The sequence below is a fragment of the Lasioglossum baleicum genome, chromosome 4 (assembly GCF_051020765.1).
Source record: "Lasioglossum baleicum chromosome 4, iyLasBale1, whole genome shotgun sequence".
Lineage (NCBI taxonomy): Eukaryota > Metazoa > Arthropoda > Insecta > Hymenoptera > Halictidae > Lasioglossum > Lasioglossum baleicum.
This window is the reverse complement of record NC_134932.1, coordinates 11,597,020-11,612,344: the sequence shown is the minus strand read 5'-3', so window position 1 is coordinate 11,612,344 and position 15,325 is coordinate 11,597,020. Positions and strand designations below refer to the sequence as shown.

General features: G+C 47.6%; 1 protein-coding gene across 9 annotated transcripts in view; it reads right to left on the bottom strand.

The window, feature by feature from the left end:
- Antp (homeotic protein antennapedia) overlaps window positions 1-15,325 on the bottom strand; it is a 176,875-nt gene that overhangs the window by 47,338 nt on the left and 114,212 nt on the right. The window contains exon 1 of one of the 9 annotated variants that reach the window (XM_076422356.1): window positions 12-5,451. The exons of 7 other annotated variants lie outside the window; for them this stretch is intronic. The gene's annotated coding sequence lies outside the window, so the exon portion shown is untranslated. Of the gene's footprint in view, window positions 1-11; window positions 5,452-15,325 lie in introns of those variants that run through there. One more of the 9 variants, XM_076422350.1, reaches the window with a different exon arrangement.

The following is a 15,325-nucleotide window of genomic DNA, read 5'->3' as shown; positions in this document are numbered from 1 at the left end:
GGTGCACTTACGTGTCACGGACAGAAACGCGCGAAACATGCCGGAGCGTACCTGCTGTTCTCCGGTGTTATCCACGTGGATCAACGTCGCCGACAAAATATTCCGAGCGGCGATCAGCGATCGACAAGTTAGTCCGAGGGTGACGCTCGACACTCATTGCTGCGGAATGTCGGGAATATTCGACACAATCGAACCGTCGATCATCAACGTGGGAACGTTATCGCTCGATAACCCGATCAATTTATCCTTGAGGTTCAACCCCGCCTCAAACGATCGAGCCTTGACTCTACCGAGTCGCACGAGCAAACCGCGGCAAACGAAGCTCGCTGCTCAACGATATCCAATTGTGCATGCTGGCGTTTCCTCGCAACGTTCAACCATCTTGCATGTCACATTAAGGAAATTACCTCTCGTTCTAGGCTCAAATAATATCATACAATTCTTGCACGACGTTCACTCCGTTAAACCGAATCAAACGGAGTATACTTCGACGTCACTTCAATTCAAATGGCACGGAGCAATTCAATGTCATACAAATTTCGCCAAATCAAACCGAACTGAACGGAATAGCTAGACATAATCGAGCTGTCAATTACTAGGGAACAATTTCCTCAATTCACAGTTCAACACCACTTTGCACAATGTCTTCGCCACCAACCTGGAACAATTCCCGACAAAGTTCGAGCGATATCGCGTACCAGATCAAACCGAGCCAAACGCTCGAGGTCACTTGGAGGGTAACTGATGCTAGTCCATTCTCTGCAACGTTCAACCGATTTCCTAAATCAATGGCGATCAAATCAAACAAATTGGTTCACTCGCGGCACTTTCACACAGTGCCTGTAGTCTTGTTTGAGCGGGATCCAAACAAGTTCCTCGAGGACACTGGAACACGAACCGATACGTAGCAGTTTCGCGGAAAGTCTGATCTCGCGGACGATATCAAATCAACTGGAGTATGTCACTCGGGCAGCAAGTGACACGGGTCGATTTCCCACAGAATTCAGCGGATCGGTACGCGACTATGGCCGTTCCACGATGGAACCGGTCGGCTCGGTTAGCTTTGGTTCACTGTGCGACACGTGGGATCCGGCGAACGTCACGTTCGGCGTCACGTGTCCGCGGTTCACCAGGATGCAGGCGGTTCGCGATTGCGGCGCGGCTCGGGTCGATCATGATCGCGGCGGCAGACTGATTCCCCCGGCGACTGTCATCGAACGAGGAGGACGGCGATAGGTGGCGGAGGAAGAGGAAGAGGAAGAAGACGAAGAAGAGGGCCGCGTGTCCATGCGAGCGACGCAGCCAGCGCGACTCCCTGTCGGAGCTTCTGACTCGGCAGAAGTACAGACAGAAACGAAACTACGCAATGTGACGGCTAACGCGCGCACACGGCTGGCCGACAGAGACTGAACTAGAAGGAGAGAGACACATCGAGTGATAGAGGGAGAGAGACCGGGATAAGAGAGCGATAGAGAGAGAGAGAAAGAGAGGCGGCTCTCAGTGACTGGCAGCGAGCGTGTGTTCGTGTGTGCACGAGCGTGTAGGAGACGAAGACGAGCCGTAGGGAAAAAAAGGACGTCGTGTCGCGCGCTAGTGTAGACGCGTGAATATGTGTGTGCGTGTGTCTACGCGGAAGTGTGTGCGTCTATGCGCACCGGTGAATGTGTGCAGGCAAGCGTATCCTCCTGTCGAGCGTGGAGCGGACGAGAGCGTCGAGCTGTCAGCGCACCCCTCCCCGAAATCCCCCCTCGGAAACCAACCCCTCCCACCGTGACGAGCCACCTCCCTCCCGAGCTTTCCCTCGGTTACCCCTACCTTCTCTCGACCATCCGATTCTCTCTCTCTCATTCTCCTTCTCTTCGTTTGGCTCGCTGTCTCTCTTTCGACGTCCCTTGCAACCCCCTCCGCAACCCCCTAGGTGAGCCCGACATCGAAGAAAACCGAATGAAACGGGAAACGGGATGCGAGAGGCAACCAACGCGATGGGAATTCTTCATTTTTTTTTCACTCGCCTTCTGGCTCTCTCACTTTCAGCTTCTTCTGCGTTAGGGTGACGTGTATATTATTCGAACCGTTTCCCAAGGGTTTGACGCCTCCGAGAAAGTCCGAGGCGTCTTGTTTAGGATGACTGTAGGGGGTGGGATCTCGGTTTCTGCAGCTTTTCGGGGAATTTGACACTGTTGCCTCGAGGGAAGCTGGAGGTACAGTGGTCCTTTTGGTGGTGTGGGTGAGTTACGAGTTGGTTTGTAATCTTTTTTGGGGGCTGATTTTTGTGGAAATGGTACAATAGAGAGAACCGATTTCATTGTAACAGAAGATGGGGGTGGTTGTTTGATGAGTGAACGCGCACTTCGTAGTTTTCGTTGTGGAGACTGCGAGGGTGGATATTATAAAGCGAACGGAAGACATTCGCAGCCCGTATATTAATTATTTCTAGCGCCAGGAGCAGCGGTCGGGCGCGAATTCGGCCATGCCATTTCTGGTATGAAAATTTCCATTAGACCGTCGCGTGTTTCTTGCTGCGAAAAATGAAAAAGCCATGCGCGGGGTGGGTCCACTTGGCGGATAACGAGGATCCCCACGCCAGAGAGATTTCCGTCTCCGTTCGCCGGTGTGATTTACTGCATTTCGGACAATTACCGGGGCCAGAGCGCGTCCATCGCGCGTGCACACCGCCGTCGCGACTCTCCCTGTCAGTCGGCTGACATTTTATCATGATTATGGGGTGGGTTCTGGTCACGGTCCGATGCCACGGTGAGGGAGGACAGACCCGGCCGAAAGTCGAAACCGAAGCAAAAGGGCGGCGGAGACGGTTTTCGACCGCGAGGTAAGCAAGAATTATGATCCATCTACGTCGGCGCGGAAACGCGAAGGGACGAAAACGCACACACGGGTTTTCCGGCATCCGCCGCCGCCGCGCCTACATATTCCTTCCTACGTCCAACCCCCTGTCGGCTTGCCCGCGCTCCCCCTTTTTCGTGTCGCTTTTCCCTTTCGTTCGGCCTGTTCCTCGTTTTCCCTCGTTCGTTTCATTACTCTTTATCACGTGGACAACGGCGCGCGCTGATAACGAAGGCGACGACGCTCGGGAGACAGGGGGTGGCATTGGAAATGATGCTCCGGAGGTCCGACGTATTTTATTTCGCGCGGCTCGGTGCATTTGACGACTTTCTGGCAAGCGTCCTCGCGCATCAATCTTCTTTTATATTTATACTGATGTTTCTGCGAGAGCACCGTTGATTTTAGTGGCTTCGATATGAACGATTTTATGACGACCATAATTGGGGTCAATACAGTAGTTTATTCAACATGCTGGACGCTTTCTGCGATTTTACTCGACTAAGTCTGACGTGAGGAATCAAACAATCTTCAAAATCTCGTGTACCCTATTCTTGCATCATCTTACATAACAATTTAAATCGCCTATACTCAATCAACAAAAATAAATTCTCTTTCTCCAAACTTTCGACTTTCATTTTCGCTCTGGGACAGAAATAATTGCGCCCTCGTTGATGGCTCCGCCAATCCCCCAATACCGTAGTATCCTATCCGCGTTTATTGTTCGAAGTTCCATTTCCTGTTCCGTTTTCCCCCGGCTTCCTGTTCGCCCCCACCATCGGACCGTGACCAAGGCCCACCCCGTCGTCAGTGAATGTCAGAGGGTTGGCTTCGGCTCTCCCGAGGACTTATGGTCGCTCGTCTCTGGGAACGAGAGTATGCGAGTATGGAATGAGGATCCGAAGGAAACTTGTCCCTTGGGAGACGATCGAACGGTTCGCCATTGGCGGAACAACCGGAGGCTGACCTTTGGGGAGGCGAGAGAACCGTAGGGTCCTGATTACTGGCGAAACAGATCCCTTTGTCCTTGCGGGACGAAGGGAAGTGAGAGCTTTTCTTTGTCCAGAGAAACTCGCCTGTATGCTCGCCTCTCCCCGCCGCCGAATCGATTCAGCAAATATTACACCCGTCACGGTCTTTGTTTCCCCTCGATCTGTTACCGGGATGACGAGGCTACGGCTTTATTGCGACGTTTATTCCGCTCTTATCGCTCGTTCCCTTCGTTCGCGCGATCGTTCGCTATTTGCTGTAATTGAGACGTGGGTGGACGACGGGAACTTTCTCCTCTGCACCGCGATCGCCAACGTATGGCGCTCGAACTTCTGCGAGGTGTGCGCTGAAATGAAAATCTTCGAGCCGCTTATGTAGACCGTAGGTTCTTTATTTCGTTATTTTCTTCGTCGTCATATTTATTGGGAAGATACCTGAACCACCACCCTCTAAGTGTCATCGGAACTCGAATCAAATTTCTACATCCTCCCACTTCGAATGAACAGAGAGATCGTGTCCATGACGAATGGTGAGCTTCAGACATGGTTTTGGAGACATCGAAGACAAAAGAGTGTTCTTTGAGGAACCGTGAACCGTGCAGCAGGGTTTCCGAAGAAAATGGAGTTGGCCCGTGTCTGCGGCGTTGGAGTGATGACTCTATCCAATCGGTTGAGCCGATTTCTCATGCGTATTCATCGTCTAGCCGTGGGCAGAGCCGCGGTCCCGGCCCCGTGCGTGGAAGAAAGAAACGAGCTGAACCAGGGGAGAGAAGCGCCTATGATTTATGACCGCCATTACGGTCTTGATAATTATATGCTGCCCTATGGCCGGCCCCCTCCTCCGCGTGCAAGGAACGAGAGAGGATCGGTAGATGATATCCTGCCTGCCTGCTGACCAGCGAACAACAGACAGCCGGCTCCGCTCCGCTCGGCTCGGCTCAGTTCTCCGCTCGGACGACCCGTTCCTCTTGATTGCCTCGATCGCTTTTGATACGGTTTGATATTTCTCCGAGAGAGCAAGCATGCATGCGGGCAGCGCACGCGTTACACGAGAAAAATTACGAGGAACGAATTATGGGGAGAGACTTGCCCACCATCTGGTGACGATTAGGGACGACCATCTTGATTTTCTGCGGCTCCCAAATGGACGGCCTCTCCCTCGCTCAGATAAAAAGTTTCCCGCGTTGCGCGAGGGTGGAACGCTGTTATTAGGTTTCTGTTGTTCGAACGGCATTTGTGTGCGAGTTTTAATCACAAGGCTCCGGCGGTTTTATCGGGCTGCGATTCGACCATTTGCGAGACGACGTTTGCCAGCGTTCATTTCTACGCAGATTCGTTTTTACAATTGCGACTTTGACTGCTTTGTGGAACCATTACGGAGAAGATGATGATATGTTGTGTGACAAATGGTCCGAGATCGAGAAGTACACTCCTCAAAAGAATTAAGGGATCACCTCTGCGAACCCGAAAAAATGCTACTAGTTTACACGATCATAACTCCGGCCAAAATTGCTGTATCGATATTGTTAAACAATGGTTTGTAAGCGTGAAACCTCGAGTTCCGGCGTGTGTGTTATTTATAAACGAGGTGGTAACACACGTTATTAAAAAACCAACATAGCAACAATTTGGAACAGAGCATCCGAAACTAGAGGTTTCACGCTTACAAACCATTGTTTGACGATATCGATACAGCAATTTTGGCCGGAGTTATGATCACGTAAACTAGTTCGCAGAGGTGATCCCTTAATTCTTTTGAGGAGTGTAGTTTATCACGTATTTGGAGGAGATCGAACATAATTAAATCGGTAAGAGAACGTTTTCAGAATGGCTTAAGGAAGTTTTGAGATGATGGTAAGCGATTGGAAGATAGCGTGCTCGGATCGAAACGAGCGGCCGGAAACGATGTAACAGATAGAGAAACAATTTGAGGATAGTCGAGGAAGGAAAGGAAATCTCCGAACCCTCGTAAGTATTCGTACGTACCACCGCGAAAATCCCTCCTCCCGGCGGCTGTCCGACAATGGCGCTCGTAAATATCGTAGCAAGGGCTCTCGGTAGTTTCTTTACCACTCCCCGAGGACCACTTATTACGCTGATTCCCTCGCAAGCCACAATCATCTAAGTATTTCTGTAACGATCGCGCTCGTATCAAATCGACTGGACTAATGACAGACTGTCGCATGCTTCGTAAAAACTACGGGAGACCGTTCACCTTATTACCGATGATTACAAAGCCCTTCTACCGATCCCAGCACATATTCTCTTTCCTCTTGCTTCCTACTTCGACATTTGCTGGTTCACGATCGCTCATATCGCTTGTCCACATTTGAAAATCCAGATTTACAAAGTGCAAGAAGGTTAATACACTGGACTCGGATATTCCTCAAGAACGGCGGCTTAAAAAAAATGATTAATTCTCCAATTCGTCAAACATACTTTTCAAGATTTGCATGCCAGTTCTCTCGTAATTCCAGTCAGACCGGAATGACTGTTTCATCGTCCAGCAATTCCACGAGTCAGCTCCTTTGAAGCGTCGCCGAATCGTCAGGCTTTCAAAACACATGATTCCGCGTTGCCTACATAATACATTGTGAAAAATTCGAGAGACACGAAGCCGATGTCCTTCGCCGGGACCTCGCCGCGAACCACCGATGATGTAACATCGAGAGCCTGGACCCCAGAGACCTCGTTACACTCGTTACAACCGGTGAAATATCTCGCTGTGAACGCTCGAGCGGTAACAGACGAAACAAACATCCCCCGGCAGCCATAAATTACAGCTCGCTTGAACAACAACAGAAAAAAAAGAAAAACCGCCGGTGATTTGCGTTTCTCGCGGCGGAATTAAGATCGCGACCTTGGTCGAGGGAACCGTGATCTTCCTTCCTTCTTCCTCTGGAAGAACGCTATTGAGATATCGGGGCGGACTGTTTAACGCGGCGTTGCGTCACGCTTTTCGAGTTTTATAATAATAAATCGGCAGGCCATTGTGTGCAGGCCGTTCTCGCACCGACGCACCACGATTGTGTGACTCGCGAATATATATGCGTGGACGGTATTTGCATAACCGGCGTGTCGGTGCACACAGAAGCAGCGTGTAAAACGTTGGGTACACGTGTAACAAGGAACAAGCGCCTCGCGGACAAGGAATGGTGGAAGATCCATGGGAAACGGCCAGGTGGATACCTGCGGACCACGTGGCACGACCACGGTTGTTATCACACCATTTCCTCTCTTTCCAACGGGTTTTCTGGGGGGATATTTTTCAGGAGGTTTCTTTTGGTAATTGCGATTGATGGATGGAGAACGATGGAGTTCGAGGGTTGCAATCGAATTTTTAGAGACTGGGATGGTTTAGGGTGGTCTAGTCTTTCGTTCCTGATAGTTGTAAGTGGTCTGCAATTCTGGGGAAATTTATAGTCAACTCATTATCCACAGGAACCATATGAAAATTTCGTTCTTTAACAACTTGAATAAATTGAAAGATAACTTGAAAGTAAAGGGGGAACCTTGTGTAAAAGGCCTGTTTTTCAAGAATTTTTTTTGAAAAATATAATGCGTAGATCAATTTAAAATTTGTGGTATCATGTATTAATGTTATAATGTAACAAAAAATATATTTTATAAATTTTAATTGTTAATATCAATGGTGCAATGGCGGCTTGAAAATGGCGTCCTGTAAATGCGCCGTGCAGCGTCCAATGCACAAAAATGGTGTGAAACAAAAAAATCAAAATAGAATCGTTAGTTTATGCAGAAGCCCTCAGCATGACGTTCTTCTTTTACTAAAATTTGAAAAATTGCAAAAATGGCAAAGTTTTGGGAAAAACGGATTTTCTGTTACAAACAATTGCTAATATCGCTTTAAAAAAAAATATCGAAGCTCGTCATGCCGAAGCCAATTATTTATAGAATATAATATACCAGGTTTCATAAAAATCGAGTAATCAGTTTTCGAGCTATGTTGCACGGCATGCGAAACTTTGCGTTTCGATGAAAATGCTCAATGCAACCGTTCACTTTATTTTGAAAATAACGTACAAAAACATCTCTGATCACTTTCTAACTTTTTTTTATCATATTCCTCGGGAAATTTCCTATCGACTTAAGCAAAAAAATCCTCAAAAATTTCATTTTACACATGGTTGCCCCCTTAATGTATTTGCCTCATTTTTATCCTCGTCGTAGTCTCGGGGAAAAATCAGTTTTAAAATTAATGGAGACGAGGGACGACGTTAGCGGACGAATCAACGATGTACGAGAGGCGAGATTGAGAAAGAACGAAGGGACTGGAGCCGCAGGGATGGGAAAAGAAGTAAGAAGTCGTCACGGAGGACCAGCCTTGACAATCGGCGCGGACCGCGGCGGTTATTGTTCGCCGCGGTGCAATTAGCGCGGCATAAATCACGCGGATAACGAGACACGGCGCCCCGAAGGCGTCACACGGTGTTCCTCTCGTACGAGGAGACGAAAGGATGAGGAGGATAGAGGCCGAGGGCAGAAGAAGAGACATCGTCGACGTACGGGGGCGGCTGGCATTTCGTTCGCCAACTACGCGACGTTCCTCGGGAACAACTTCCAACACAGAACCATCTCCCTCTCTCTCTTTCTCTGTCTCTCTCATTGGTCCTCTCTCCTCTTCGCTCATCACCGTCTCCTTTTCTTCCACTGCTGCGTAGCAGTTGCCATCGCGAAGAGCAACGATGTTGCCAGAAACCCCACGCGCCATCCATCTTGGCCAGCGCTAGACGAAAATAACTCGAATTTAAGAAGCTCACGCTCGAAAACAATACGGGGCGGGTTTTCGCCGATTGCGTAACAGCTCTATCGTTCTCCGGGAAATTAACGACTACCGTTCCGCGTTCCTTTCCACCGGCAACTTTTAGGGGAAATCGAGTTAGGGCCGGTCCCTTCAAGGCTTTGCCCGCCCACCGTGCGAGGGGTACCCTCGAATTACTTTTTTTGATTGGGAAACAATTCCTAATGCATCTACTCCCTTCGATGATTCACGTAGGAGGTTTCCATGGTTCTCAGAATTATCGATCGAGTTGTGCCTCTTTATTCATCACAGGACTATAAAAGTTATTTCGTTAATAATTGTAACAAGTTGAATATAGCTCGAACATAAATTTTAAATCCTTTTAATCTTTCTGTTTTAAGTTGCACCTACCTATTATGAATGCACAAAATACACTATACATTCCTAAATTTGATCGCATTAAATAAATGACTAGAAATTTAAATAAACGTGTTGAATTTCATGCGCATATAATTAAATCAACGCGGAAGAAAATATTCCGAGTAGGAAGCGTTTAGAATCTCCTGTTAAAATCGTGCGGAGTGTTTAGTACAAGCAACGAGACGTGACGGATAATTCGAAGGTTAGCAAAATCAGCGACGGTGAATTCGCCGGAATAGGCGTTATTCCGTAGGTGCCGCGGAATTTCCAGGGGACAGGAAGAGATTAACGCGGATAGGCGGACAATAGAAATCGAGAAGTCACGGTTCGGGTGTTCCATCGATTTTTCCGCCTTTTTCCCGTTGCGATGGGAAACAACGGCGAAACACATCGGCGCTGGTGCCGTGTCGCCGACAATAGATATCGATGCGTCCCGTTAACCTATTAAAGACACATTTCGAGCGTGTAAAAGCGGTCAATTTCGGGGACCATTGTGCGCCGAGTATTTATCGGGGTGGCCTGCGACCGAGGGCCGAAGAAAATTTATGCCCGTTTAAAAACCTCGACCGGTGAAAATCACCGGCGAAAAACGCGAGCGCGCGCGCACACGTTCTCTATAATTTTCCGCAACGTCGATAAATTCTATCGATGCGCACGACACAATGACGACGACGACGACCACGACGACTTTTCCAGAGGCGAAGAAGCGGTTTCGGTTTTCCGTCTGGCAACAAGCGTTGCCCCCTTCTGTCGGTCTTACTTCCTCAGCCCTTCCGTCGGCGCCCGTGATTTATCGCAATGGAAAGTACGAGAAATAACAAGAAGGATATCCAACGGGGGCACGGTTGCATGCCACCGCTCATTCCCGAAATAAAAATCCACTCCCGAAGATCGCGCGCTCGCGCGAGTCCCGACACCTCGACACGGGACAAATAGTCTTTGATTTACGGCGGGACGCTTTAACGAGCCGTTTTTCCGATTTTTGGCTAAAAGAATTCTTCTGTTTACCGGCCACCGGGAAAACCCGCCCCCGGGGACGATTTTTACCCGACGCCACACGGATAATTGACGGGACGACTCGCGTACTGAGCGCCGGCCATAGTCTTCGCTCTTTTCACGCTGTTTGCGCGCTGTCGATCGAAAATGGTACTCCTCTTACAATATTTACTGTTTGGAGGAAGAGACAAGCTTGTATTTATTGTTGAAAATGTAGGAGAATTTTAAACAAGATTATTCGCAGTGTTCTTCACGAACGGAACAATACGTAGAACAACTTCGAGCGCTTTCTTGAATTCTCTTGACTAAACAAGTGATGAAATATTTTTACATGCTACTTCACAGAAAGTGTTTACCAGCAAGGGTACTAACAAATGAATCAGTTCCAGCAGCGTCGACTCATTAATGCGTAAATCAGACGAGTCGGGCACGAACTGTTTACTCGTACGAATGGAGGCGCCTTGCATTTGCTCAATGAACCTCCTAATGGCTTCATCATCTCTGGCAACAATACGTGCGCCTCGGACGAAGCTCCTGGCAGACTTTTCCCGTTATTTTACAGTAATAGGGCCGCTAGATTTACAACAATCTCTGAATAAGTTATCCGACTTGTAATGATTCAATGGGACGTTTCAGAGAGCGCAGATGGCACTTTGAAATTGAATAATTCCCCTAGTAGCACAAAATATTGTTTAAACATTTTTTTCAGATATTAAAATAATATTTTTTAAGCCATACTTTTTAATATGAAAAAGATATTAGATGAGATATTATGTACCGATACAGGAAACATGAAATAAATGTTAATGAAATGTAACCTCAATATTCATAAAATATGAGAGAAATATTTAAAATATGTAAAGTAAATATTCAGAAAATATACAATCAATATTTAACAAATGTAAAATAAATATTTCTGTTATATTCTATGAATACTTAGTCCGTGTTTTTTAAACATTTATTTTACATTTCTCTGTAACATTTTCTTCTATCTCTAAGCCTAACGAAACTATTTTAGGTGGCCTGTTTCTCGTGAATCACACCTGGTATTTAAATATTAAAAACAGATTGGACCTCTCTTTTTAATATCATATGAATGTCTATACAATATTTTGTGGTACAAGGGTCTGTGTCCAAACAATTTGTCCAGAAAGTTATTACAATGTGTGAGCTCAAGTAAAATTTGGGAAAATGTAACAAGGTGCTCTACAGTTTCATATTATTGTTTAAAGTAATCAGTAGGCCATTTGAAGTAATCCTATTTTGAAGGTTCGAAGGTAAAGACGCTAATAAGCGATACAAACGATCGTGTTCGCAGCCAAGTCGGCGGGCCAGGATTAATTTCCGTCCCCTCTCCTCGACCAGGCCCGAGAACAAGGAGGGCACGATGGAGACGAAGGCGAGGAACAAATTCGGGTATCGTGCTGCATCCCGAGCGCACGGTCGTCACGTTTTCATACGTCCCGACCTTGAATACGATTCCTCCGTGAGCGGAAATGACGGGGACAAGAGAGAAAAAAAGGACCGGGAGATCACGGAGGATCCTCCGGGGCCGTAGTCGTGTCCTTTTGTAGCGAAACGGTCCGCAGCAAGTCCGGGGGAAATCGGGGAAAGTTTGCGCAAGAGCGTGCCCGGGCCATTGTTGGCCGAGGGAGCGAAAAAAGAAAGTTAAAACCTCGTGAGAGCATTGTTGGTTGCGTCACCGGCGGGCTATTCCTCCAACCCTCGCCGAGAGCAGCCAGTTTTCTCTTCTTTCGCCCCGAGCCGGCGAGAGGCCTCGTGTATAATATCAAAATTTATGGCACAGGCCGCTCCGGGGCCTTGCTTTAGGCACAGGCAGCGGCCCGAGCTTCCACTCTTCGGCACCTTCTGCCTGTGTTCCCTTGATTCTTTCTGTTCTCTCTTCCTGCGTTGTCGATTCCTCGTCGCACTTTTCACACTTTCGGGAATTCGAGACAATGTCCTCGACCAGGTGTCATTTTTTCGGGACCAGCTTTTATTTTGAAGCGCTTTACCTTGGACGTCTGTTCTCCAATATTTCGATCTGAGAATAGTTTATTTAACTCTACGTGGACACAGAGGGTCGTTCATGTCTAGACATAAAGGAGAGGAGCCCTGAATTCTCCGAGTTCAATCCGTAAAAGTTTTATTTTCTCATTACTAACGGTATTACGAAAGCGTATTAAATAAACCCAGTAGAGGAAGTACATCAAATATTAAAGTCGTCGTTTTATTCTTGTATGTAGGACAGTGTATCAGATTGTTTATAAATATTTGAAATATACCGGGAGAGAGATAGAGATCCAAACTGCAGTAAATATCACGTTTACATAAATGAAAGAGTCATTAATTTATGCAACTGGGCGTGATTAAAAATTCGTGCACCTGTTTTCCCTCGCTGTTTTCAGGCATCGATTATTCGCTAATTTTATTTATATTCTCCTTTCCATTTCAAACTGTTCCGAATTTTAATGTTTTCACTATTTTAAATTGTTGCTAAGTACTCATTTTGGTCATAAATGCATGAACTCCGCCGTCTAGTTACAAGCTACTGCAAGATCACCAGGGTCTAAGAAATCCGTAGACCAAGAAGATCCTCTAAAAAGCTCCTTAAAATCCAGACTGAAGGAACTTGAAGCGAGATCACGGAATCAATGTGGTCGGATCAGAAGGATCCAGGCGATCCTTCCGTTCTCTCTGAGATCGTGATCCCGTCGAAATCCCGGCGACCAGGCCGCGCTTATTAATAACCGAGTCATGTGAACGGCGGCGCACGCGGGGCAGTTTGCGTGCCAAGGTAATCAGTATAATGATCAGTGGCCGAATTGACGTATCGTCAAGATAATATATATGACGGGGCATGGTGGCAGATGTGTTGCACGACGTGACGTGCTCTAACGCGTCATTGATAGCCCTCCGTTCCTCCTGTTTCCCCTTGATCGGCTCCCTCACCTTCTCTCCCTCTCGCTCTCCCCTACCGCGTCTCCACTGTCCGTTTCTCTCACTCTCTCTCTCTCTCTGCTTTCTGCTCTCGGTCTCTGTTACTCTCTGCGCTTTCCGTCTCCTTCTCTTTCTCTCCGCTTTCACTCCGCGGGATCCCCGCTCCCGGGGAGCCACCCTCCATCAAATTTTCCTATCACCCTACCCCCCGCCTCCTCCTCTATCGTTCCCTTCATTTCCTGCCATCGCAAACCTCCCTCACAGCCACCCCCCACCCCCCGTGCCCAGTCTGTCACGAACGGAAGGGACGTAATGCGAACGAGGGGAACCTCAGCCAACCAGCATCGCTTAGGCCTTTCAGCCTAAGAATTCTGCACGAGCCGCGCCCAGAGCCCGTGTCGCTTTTCACAGAGGGGAAAAAAGAAAAAACAAACTCCAGCATGGAGTTTTTCGAAAAAGCTTCTTGCCAGCGCAGATGGCCGCCTGCAAGCTACGCCGGCAGAACGCAACCGGTATCCAAGGTATGTGCAAGCCATATCCGCAAACTAAATTCCAATTGCGTACATTAACATGTTCGCTGCCACGCGATTTTCCTGCGCTTCACCCGTGCTTCACCTGGCTCGTTCGTGGAAATAAATGAACATTATAATTCAGCTCATTTTAGTATTCATTTTCGTTCGAAACAAAAATCGCGCGATCGAAAATGCGCGGTTTCCACCGTGTCTGAACAGGCTCTAACTGTTGGAACTCGCAGACCTCGCAGCAAGCCTCGCGTTCGCCGTTTCAACGTAATCGCTCTTCGTTTTCCGGCCCCAGGAAAAAATGCGGCCGTAAAAGGTGCAGTATTCCGGCGTGGCGGCGGTTTCTCCGCAAGATCGTTCACGGTTTAGCACGCCATCGATTCGATCTCGGACAAGGGCCGATTACGGTCCTCGGCGCGAAGCCGCACGCGTCCCTCTCCGTGGTCGAGGCGAATTTCTTCCCGAGGCCGGGCAATTATCGGCATTTAATCAAAACGACCGGCCATTAAAGTATCTAGGTAAGCGATCTAGGCGGGCCGGACAAACGAGTCGTAGGAATGCTTCCCGGGAAGCGTTCCTCGCGCGCGCGTGTAACCAGCTCTCTCTCTGCTCGGCTCCTCTCCGCTCCGCTCGAATCCCGCTCGCGGTGGTCGGGTTTTAGGGCCGGCATCTGATCGGCACGTCGATGAAATTTGTTGACGCGCTCGAAGAAAAACGGGATTGTAACGCCGACCGCGGGTACCCATCAAGAAGAAGAAGGGGTCCGAGCTGCATGCTGGTTAACACTGGAATCCGTGTTTTTTTGCGGGGGGCCCCCTGAACCTACGGCCTGGAATCCGCCGCGCCAGAACAATTACAATTAAGAGCGGTTAGCGAATTACCGAATGGCCCAGGCACGCGCGTATCGGGGGACCGCCATTTTCTTCGAACCCGCAATTCCTCGCGGTTCGCGAACCTGGGAAAGCGTCCTTACAAATTGACCGACGCGGAGTAAGTGGAGACGGATGACTACACGGTGGTCTTTTTCTATGGGTTCTTTCCGGTACTCCATTTTTACGTGTTCGGACTCGCGAAAGTAAATATCTTGAAACTAGTAGGGTTGCCAGATCTTCTATATTTGATATGAGTCTTCTATATTTGAACTTGATCTCCTATATCATATTTGAATAGCATATAGGAGCTTGTTTGAATAAAAAAGCTTAAAATGTGCTGTGTACCTCTTTTACTTGAACTCCTATATTTTGAGCCTATCTCATATATACATAATTGCAGTTTTCACTACTTCTTCTATATTTGGATAAAACATTTCTAGCAACCCTAGAAACTAGAGATCATGGTTTTGAAACATATCAGATTCTACTCTATTAAACTAGAGGGTTAGTTGATTACATCTTTTTAATGAGAGTTGTTTTGAAATTAATTTCTTCATATATTTTAGATACCCCCATATTTTGCTTTCGGAAATTCGTAACTGTATCTTAATAGTTAATACGAATAAGAAAACGTGTATCTAGGTGCACGGCAGTGCACCAGCCAAGTTCTCGCAGTACCGCCTTTTACACGAAACAAATTAGCCGTTTTTTAGAGACTTATAACTCGGCACTGGAGGCAGATGGAGAGATGTAAGTTCGTACACTTGTCGTATACTTGCTATCATGTCTCAATATTGACAAAACATTAATGTTCCAACATTAGTAGGTTCCGAGATATAGGACCTCAAGAATCGCTAAATTTGTCACTGACTGACTGACAGATCATCAATACCTTTTGGGTACTTCCCATTGACCTACAAGCTTTGAATTTGGATTTTTGGATCTTTAAACCTACTTGATAATTGATGCAATTTCAACAAAAATTGA